The sequence below is a fragment of the Python bivittatus genome, unplaced genomic scaffold (genome assembly GCF_059951505.1).
Source record: "Python bivittatus isolate LINGU-HERP-01145 unplaced genomic scaffold, Pbiv_v1 ctg000810_np1212, whole genome shotgun sequence".
NCBI lineage: Eukaryota > Metazoa > Chordata > Lepidosauria > Squamata > Pythonidae > Python > Python bivittatus.
In genome coordinates, this window is record NW_028277111.1 from 4421238 (window position 1) to 4430537 (window position 9300).

At 40.2% G+C, this 9300-nt stretch overlaps 1 long non-coding RNA gene across 1 annotated transcript; it reads right to left on the minus strand.

Annotated features, from left to right (window-relative positions):
- Positions 1 to 2066: 2066 nt before the first annotated feature.
- On the minus strand, positions 2067 to 8150 carry LOC148213952 (uncharacterized). The gene is made up of 3 exons (XR_015793668.1): positions 8075 to 8150; positions 5627 to 5660; positions 2067 to 4945 (listed from the first exon to the last, which is right to left on the minus strand). It is a non-coding gene; the product is annotated as an uncharacterized LOC148213952 (long non-coding RNA).
- Between the last annotated feature and the right edge of the window lie 1150 nt (positions 8151 to 9300).

Consider the following 9300-nt stretch of genomic DNA (forward strand, 5'->3'; position numbering starts at 1 on the left):
TTTTACTTAACAAAAAACGGTCCCAATAGGGAATTCCCATTCAAATGCGTGGAAGATGGGAGTGCTTCAGGAGCATCAATTCGCTTAATTTGCAGAAGGCATCCATCACTCTGAAGGGAATCTGGGCAGTATGGAAAGGGCTTCAGGGCAACGGGGATCTTAGTTCATATCACGGAACTTGCCAGTCGGAGGTCTGCAACTATCCCCAGGCTTAGTGACTGGAGTCACAATCGGATCTGAATTGTTTTGTTTTTGGTATTTTTAATCAAAGTGGTTAGGTTAATTAAGCGAAGGTGGTGTGGAAGGACAGGCTGCCTGGGGCATTGCAAGCCCTGGTACTCTTCCCTTCCCTTGTGCAAGCTCTCATGAGGTGAGATTAAAAATAGCTGAGTCTAAAATTCAAACATATGCACTTATTTTAATTAATGGTGTAGGTTTTTTGTAGATTTATTGGTTCCAGTATTGTGAGACATTTCTAATGAACTGCATACATCTGGTAAATTGCCTTTATCTTTTTATGAGGTTTGTATAACATTGATAAAGATTCTAAATCTTTGTATCAGTTATAGTCATTTATTTCATTAATACAGAAATTAAGATACCAACCTATTTGTTGGCTTGGGGGTTGCAGCGAGTATTACTTTATATAATTCACCTCAGTCTGGATTTATCAAAAATTAACCAGCACTGGATAATGTATATTTATAAATAGGCATTTTGGATACAGCTCAAGATACATTGGATTCTGCTCTATTAATTTCTTTGGGTGCTGAAAATGTTTTTGACATATTCAGATTAATTTTCTAAAGTTATGTCTAGGTAGGCTTCCCATTTTTTATTAAATGGATTGCAATTTATTACTTGCAACCAATAGCAGGACTAATAATAAATTAATTAAATCCTGGACCAATAGAGTTAATAGTGTGGCACATGCCAGAGTTGTCCACATTTTCTGTTGCTGTTTGACTTCATTCTTGAACTATTAGCAATCAGAGTTTTGCAATCTCACCGTTGTTATACTGGCAGTTGTTGATGATATTCTGGCACTACTTGATAACTCTTGCTTCATTGCTTAACTTGATATGGGTAATTTAATAATCTGGAAAATATTCAGGTTATAAGATTTATTGGGAGAAATTTAATTTACTTCCTTTGGGATCTGATATATCAAGATATCAATTTAAGATGTGAAAATGTGAAAATTAGTATGTCAAATGTCCTAGATAAGATTTTTATGGACATCAATAGATGGATTAAAATTCTATTAATTTGGTGGGGTAAGATTAATGTTATTAAAATGAATATTATTCCCCGATCGATGTATGTTTTAAAAGGCACCCCAATGTTAATTCCAAATAGGTATTTTATTCAGATTATTAAGACTCCCGAGGAAATTTATATGGCAACTCAAGCCATAAAAATCAAATTGGCTAAGATTATATTTTGGTGAAGGAAGTTTTTATTTACCACACTTTAAAAAATATTGGACATTTATTTTTATGTAGAATGAGAATTTAACTGAATATCAACCTCTGTGGGCTTTATTGGTAAGTTATGAGGTATATCCATTAAGATCTTAGCAATTACTCAGTCAACATATAGTACAACTAGGTTTTATTTTCTTGTTTACAAGCAGTTGGACCTATTGGGATATAGATTGGATTTTGATACTGAGTTGTATGAATATTTAACTTTGTGGGGAAAAAAGTTACTTTAAAAATAAGTTGTAAAATGTTCTATTGAAATAGCCAAGACAATTGTGACACTGGAAAAGTACTATTACCCTGTATATCAAAGACTAGATTCAGGAAAAGTGTAACTTAATTTTTGAAGTTTTTTTTTTTTTTAGATTTTTTATCCTGCCTTTATTATTTTTATAAATAACTTATTTTTTCTACTAATTAAAAAATAACAATATATATCCCTTTGGCATATATTTTATAATATTTTGCAAGCATAGATACATTTTATGTATAATTTATGTATAATTGATACATTGTCATTAAATGATTGAATATATATATTTGATATATAAATACATTTAGTATGTTAATTTTATGGTTTTCTGTTTATTTTAATTTTCCTTTTGATACTATAATTCATAAGTAATTTCTTAGATTCTTTCAATTTGTTTTTATATATTGTTTCTTCTGTATTTCTTTTTAAAAATTGTAATAAAAAGACTAACTACAATAACAAAATTTTTCTTGCGTAACTGAGCAAATGGTGGGAACTGATACGTCATTGCAATAATCCAATTGTGAGGTGAGCAGGACATGGGTTTCTCCTCAGAGAAGTGAAGTTATCAAGTGGTTTTGGTCCTGGGCATAGTAATCTGAATAGTGTTTTCATTAGGCACTTGATGAACAGGTGAAAGTAACACAGATTTGCAAATTTCACAAAACTCAGATAGCCACCATACTAAATTTTTATAAACTTATTCTCACCTACCTGCTGGAATTCTCTTACTGGCAATATGTTTGCTTTGGGCCCTGTGTAACGCTTACTAATAATCCCCTTGAGTATCGCCCCTTACACTAATTCTGGGGTTGTCCATGAATAGTACCGGGCAATTTCACTACAAACAAGATGTCAGCATGTTACAAATTCATTCACTTTTACTTTCCACACCCTGCTGAGGCGCACGTGCCTTCTGCCCAATCCACAGACCAGATGGGTACAACCAAGGCTTTCTGGTCCATAGCCTTGGCCAGGGAGGGAAGGGGGATTGATTTATTTATGATATAGGCTTAAACAATTTCAGCAGAGATGCCGAAGTTCATGATCTTAAGCAGTAATGAGAAGCTCCAGGGAGCCTCTAGCACAGTCTCTGTTAACCTACAAAGGATTTATTGGACACATTCTGCTTAAGCATTAGATGTACAGACACGTGCGTGCTTTTACTCAATGCTCCCCACTGCAAATCGACCAAGTTTGCAAGGGGCTCGAGAGAGATCAAGCGCAAAGGTCCAATGGTAACATTAATGAACGGTGAAGTCTCTCAGAATGAGGTCCCTTTTTAATCCCTCGCCAGCAGCGGCCATTCCACATTCGTTTCCGTGTCACCTCAGTCGTTCATTAACTGCCTAATAAACACTGCAGTGAAGCCTTAATTATTTTGCATTTGTGTCCTGCGTTTTGATTCCACAATATGAGCTACTGCGTGGCAGTTCTTATCTTTGCTGGCTGTCATTCTGGACCTGGTCTGATCTTGGATTGCTTCCTTGTGATTTGCTGCATGATCATGATCTCTGGGATCTGGGATCCAGACCTGGAGGGTGCCTTCCTATTGAACTGTTTCTCAGAATATTTTATTTCTTGTAACAAACAGTAATCTCACGTACCTGATTTTCTCCCTAGTCTTTACTATCTACTAACAATTGGCCCTTAACACTTTTTTTGCAAAATGAGTTTTACTGCCACATTTATAACACATTTTATAAGTATATTTTTGTCTAACACAAAATACAATGTATTTCTGAGACATGTACTCCAATGTATTAAAGACAAGCATTGTTGTACCCAGCTGTTCATTGTACCTTCCAAATTTCTGCCTCCTTCTCAGAAACCCTCCAAGTATGGGAAGAAATTTGCCATAACTAAATCAAGGCACATCAATGGAACAATTAGTCATTATATATCTGTGAATGTGACTGTAACCTTTGCCACCTCGGTGATTGTCATCTTGCTGCCTCTATAATTGCTTGAAAGTTGTAACTTTTTCAAGAATATTTATAATTAATATGTTTATTACCTCCTCCCTGTAAGTAGTATAATGGGTCAAATATCAAACTGGATAATAATGACCTAGCACATTCCTGTATTTCAAACCAGACAAACTAAATGTCTGCTCAGAATGTGATAAGACTCTTGATTTTTAAAATCTGTCTTCCTTATCAGCAGTTAATTTATCCTTTTGTTTCTAGTAACTGAATGCAGATGTTCTTCTTTACTGTGTTGAATTCCTGTTTAAGAACTCTGGTGCTTTTCACCCACAGTGCATAGTTTGGTGGCTCACTGTAGCTTATAGACTTACAATACAGGTAGTCCTCATTTAGTGACAGTCTTGGACAGTGACCATTCACAGTTACGACAGTGATGAAAAAATAACTTTGTGACCAATCCTTGCATTTACAACCTTTGCAGGTCTGTAAAGCAAAGGAAAGCTAAAGTAGGATAGTAAGCACAATCACGGTTTCACTTAGTGACTGCTTCATTTAACGTCCAATTTGCTGGTTCTAGTTATGGTCACTAAACTAGGACTACCTGTAAAATGATTGCTGGATCCTCTCCAATTGTTGGTGTTCTTTAGGGAAGTTTGCCCAGCACACATCTTTTTAATAGGTAGCCAAGAAGGGGCCTCAGTTGAAAGCTGAGCTCCTGTTCCCATTGTAATACAGCAGATCTTCAAAGTTTTTTCAAGCTCCAGATCTTCTTCAGTCAGTTTTGTCTGGTCTTCTTCAGTGATGAATGCTATCTTGTCTCATTCAGTAGAGACCCAAACTCTAATAGCTTTATACAAATTTAGCCAGAAACTGCTTCTCACCAACATGAAGCGTAATCTGAGTCCAAAACATGGAATGTTCAGGTACATTTTTACATGGGATATAATATGTTCTAAATTGTTTGGAACTTCTAAGTTTTTACGACTTTTTGCATTTGAAAACAAAAACACATCATAAACAGCAAGATCCTTCTTACCAATAAAGTATAACTATCTTTTTATCTTCTGCCCCTGTAGCTGTTAAATATGATTTAAAGCTTTGTTCCTTATGTTTCCACTTATCCGCAAGATTGCCAATGAAGCATCGATAAAGCTGGATGTCTAAATAAAGCCATTATAAGCAGTAATGTATTTTAAACTTGAATTCTCTCAGATGTCCACAAAGAAGAAACTTCTGCCACTATGCCACACCCAGTGCAGAGATCTTCATTAGGCTGAAGTCTTCATTTATTCCACAAAAACAAAAGGAGAAGAGAATGAGGACCTTTGCTAGGAAGCCTAAATATTTCCTTGCCAGGAAGCTTAACTTCCATCAGAAAACAATTACAGGTACAGGTAATCCTCGCTATCTGACCATTCATTCAGCGACCGTTCGAAGTAATGATGGCACTGAACAAAGGGACTTATGACCTGACCCGAAGTTACAGTGATCTGGGCCCTTGGCAATTGATTTGCCCTTATGACTGGTCACCAAGCACCCCGCGATCATGTGATTGCCATTTGCAAACTTCTCTGTTGCCTGCCAGGAAAGTAGATGTCAGGGAAGTTCACAAGCTGCTGCCACCTACCGAGAGGACTCCCTCTCACCTCGGAGGCCTGCCTGAAAAAGCTCTGTGCTGAAATCGAAGCAGGATTTTGGCATGGGGCACTTTCAGGCAGCCTTGAAAATCAGGCAGGTTGGATTTGAGCATAAAGATTTTCCAGGCAAGCCCCCATGGGGTGTTAATTGCAGGAACAGCAGCCTAGGTTCCAACCCAACCCATGGTTCCTCTTCTGCCTCTCCCCCAAATTCCTCTCCTTCAGGGCCTGAGGTGGGCAGGAGAGAGAAGAGGGTTTTGATTGGCAATTGGACTCATCATCTCAGTGCCATGCTCTCCCTCCCTCCACTTGGTCTCCACTCACCTTCAAGGGAATTGTTAGAGGAGCCGGTTGTTCCCTGCATTGGAGAGAAAAAAACACAGATTAGCCTCTCTCTCCTCCTGTCCTTGAGGCGGATGAGGCATTTCTGCCTTCAGGGGTTAAATCTCTACAGTTTTGTGAGCCCTTGCAGGAGGCCAGGATACACAGTCAGAACAGTCTCGATCCCCTGGATTTACAAGATTTGTAGTGGTTTCTGTACTTCCCAATCCAGAGTTAAGCAACTCTTTATTTGTATTTATTTATTTATTTATTTATTTAAAACATGTATATAGCCTCCCACCATGTACTAAACTCTGGGCCACTCACAACCAAAAAATAAAACAACTTCTATTTTACAATAAAAAAAAAAATTAAAAACACAAATATGAAAACCAAAAAAACCTGGCACAATAGCTACACTTTCACATGCAGCCCACAAGTTCATCTTATCAACCTCACCCTATCCCAGTGCTTGGGGGAAAAGCCAGGTTTAAGTGCTTTTGGAAGATTAAAAGGGTGGGGGCCTGCTGAATTGCCGGGGGGAGGGTGTTCCATAGGCAGGGGCTGCCACAGAAAAGGCACACTTCCTGGGTCCCATAAGATGGCAACATTTAAGGGAGGGGACTAGAAGCATGTCCACCCCATCTGATCTGGTAGGGTGGGCAGATGTCCTTAGGGAGAGGTAGTCCCACAGATAACCTGGTCTCATGCCATACAGGGCTTCAAAGGTAATAACGAGCCTTCAAGGGCAGCCCCATGCAGAGCACATTGCTGTAATCCAAATGGGAAGTGACCAGGGCATGAGTGACCATGAGCAAGACCTCCCAGTAAGGGTTCAATTGGCACACAAGATGAATCTGTGCAAATGCTCCCCTGGCCACAGCTGCCCCCTATCTCCTTGGGCAGGAACCATGAGTCTAGAAGGACCTCCAAATTGTGCACCAACTCAGTTCGGGAGAGTGCCACCCTATCCAGAGTCGAAAATGAAATATCACCCGGGCCTGGGGGGCCAAAAACCCAGAGTCACTCCGTCTTGCCAGAGTTGAGTTGAAGCCAGTTTCTCCTCCTCCAGACCCTTACAGCCTCCAGGCGCTCGGCCAGCACTGCAACAGCATCACCTGTCTGGCGAGGGGTAGAGATGTATAACTGGATAACATCAGCACACTGATGATACTGCACTCCATGCCAGTGAATGACCTCACTCAGCAGCTTCATGTAGATGAAACCCTCTTTACGCCGGAGGGGACCAAGGTCTTGCTGTGTGGTTTCTGAGAGTGCCTTCCTTGCCTTGAATAAGTAGGCCTGGGAATGAGAAGGCCAGGGAAATCCAACAGAGAGTTTCCCTTTTTCTTCTTGAGCCGTGAATCATATATACATACCCATCATGCTATTCTCTTTTGGGGTAAGCAGCAGAAAAGAAATAATAAGCTCATTTTCATGAGATAGAAAAGGAAACATAGCTAAAACTAGTTCCATTTACCTTTCTGTCCTCAGAAAGTCATAGTGTTGGTGTAAAACTAGTTTCAGCTGTGTTTCCTTTTCTTCTTATCTCACCTTTTTAATTACTCCTACTATTTCTTACTTCTGTGCTCTGTATAACATGGCTTACTCTGAAAGAGAAAAGCATGATGGGTATGTATGTATATAAGTTTATCATTTTGAGATGATGGCATTAGGATCATCCAGAATATTTATCTCACCCCAAAATACACCTACACTAAAGATGTTACCTAGCTGGGTAACAAAATGTCTGCAAGAAAACAACCAAGCTCAGAGAACCCCAAGGACCACACATTAACCCCAAGGACTCCACGGGTCCAATTCAAGGTGTTGGGTATCACCTTTAAAGCCCTACATGGCATGGGTCCAGGGTACCTGAAGGACCATCTCATCCCCGTTACATCAACCCGTCCCACCCGGTCACGTAGAGAGGGCATGCTACGGACCCCATCTGCAAGAGAATTTCATCTGAGGGCGTCCAGGAGGCGAGCCTTCTCTGCAGCAGCCCCTGCCCCTTGGAACACTCTTCCCCCAGAAGTGAGGTTGGCCTCCTCCCTTTTAGACTTCAGAAGAAAACTGAAGACCTGGTTTTGTCATCACGCATGGGGTGGGGATGGGAATAGTCAGTTTTGGGGGTGGCTGGTTCCCTAGTCTTACCTTTGACCGATATTATCTGGTCACAGGCTAAAATAACATCACCATCTCTTGGATTTTATTGTATTTAATCATTGTATTTTATATTTGTATTATTTATGTTTTTATTGTTTTTAAATTGTTTTGTTATGAACCACCCAGAGTCCCTCCTTGTGGAGGAGTTGGGCGGTGATATAAATTTGATATATAAAATGAATAAATAAATAAATAAATAAATAAAGTATCCCATTTCCATCCAAGAAACACATTCTGTTCAGGTAGGATATTCTCTTGTTCTTCGTTCCCCAACAATCTCACCATGAGACAGTAGGGCTCTTGGCACTAAGGTGGACTCCCTCGCATTTACCCATCCGAGCTGTTTATCTCTCCATCACTTGCTGGAAAGAGAGAAAATAAGGCTTGGAGGTCAGTGTCTTCTCGTCGGTGTAAAGGGACAGCAACATTTAGCAAGTTTTGATGCCAGTTCCCTACCATACAGAGATTCCAGCCTGTAACTGCTTTAGTTAGAGATGCAAAATATACACAGGAAAGAGTTCTTAACCTTTACAAGCCAGCATGGGATACTGGTGAAGGTGCCGGATTAGGAGTGGGGAGACCCAAGTTCTAGTCCACCTTCAACCATGGAAGCTCCCTGGGGGACTTTGGTCCAGTTCTCTTCTCTCATCTCAGTCTACCTCACAGGGTTGTGGTGGTGGTGGGGAGGGAGTACTACATAGCCACCTTGACCCCTCTATAAAAAGCAGGATATAACTCTAATAAATAAATCTATGCACTCAGTCAGTTTATACTAAGAGCAGCCTTTTCTGTAGGAGACCAGGAGCTGATCTAGCTGGCATCCACCAAAACCCTGTTTCTCTAATTGCCTGTATTTTTGTCCATACTTTTGATGGAGCATCCAGGCCATATTGAACAGCTTCTCAAGCAGGAAGGGTGATGTCTTTTCTTCCCACCGTGATTTTCTTGGGTATTCTTCAGAGCATGTGGGCAGAGATCAGGCCTAGAAGATCTGCAAGGTCCCTTCTTGCCTTACAATTCTATGTCTCTTCTTGGGGCCTTTATTCTGAGGGTAGCCTGGCTGTGGAGGAAAAGAAGGGACCTGCCTTCTCTAGCTTACTTGTTGGCAGGAACTGTAGGACAGCATAACTCTGCCTTTCAGCCTGGATGTACAGTTGCTCCTCAAGCGATGCTGTGCCTGATATCTGCCCAAAGTTGGAATGAAATGCAAAGAGGACTGGTTGCTCACCTGATGCTGCTTTGTAGCCATCTTGAAGTTTCTCTGCAAATATAAACATTAGAGAGTCAGACTTAGCAGGGATCTAAGATCATCCAATCTCATCCTTTACAAAGGAAAGCTTCTGGGAAATATTTTCCCAGTCTACTATTAGCAGGAACAGGAAGATCTTCAAAATACAAATGCACCTCCTGATTTGCTCCGGGGGAAGCCTGCTGCCTCTAGAATGGATGGTGGGAAACTGGGGGAAGCAGTAGAAGCAGCTGGGAAAGAGAGATTTTTATTACAATAT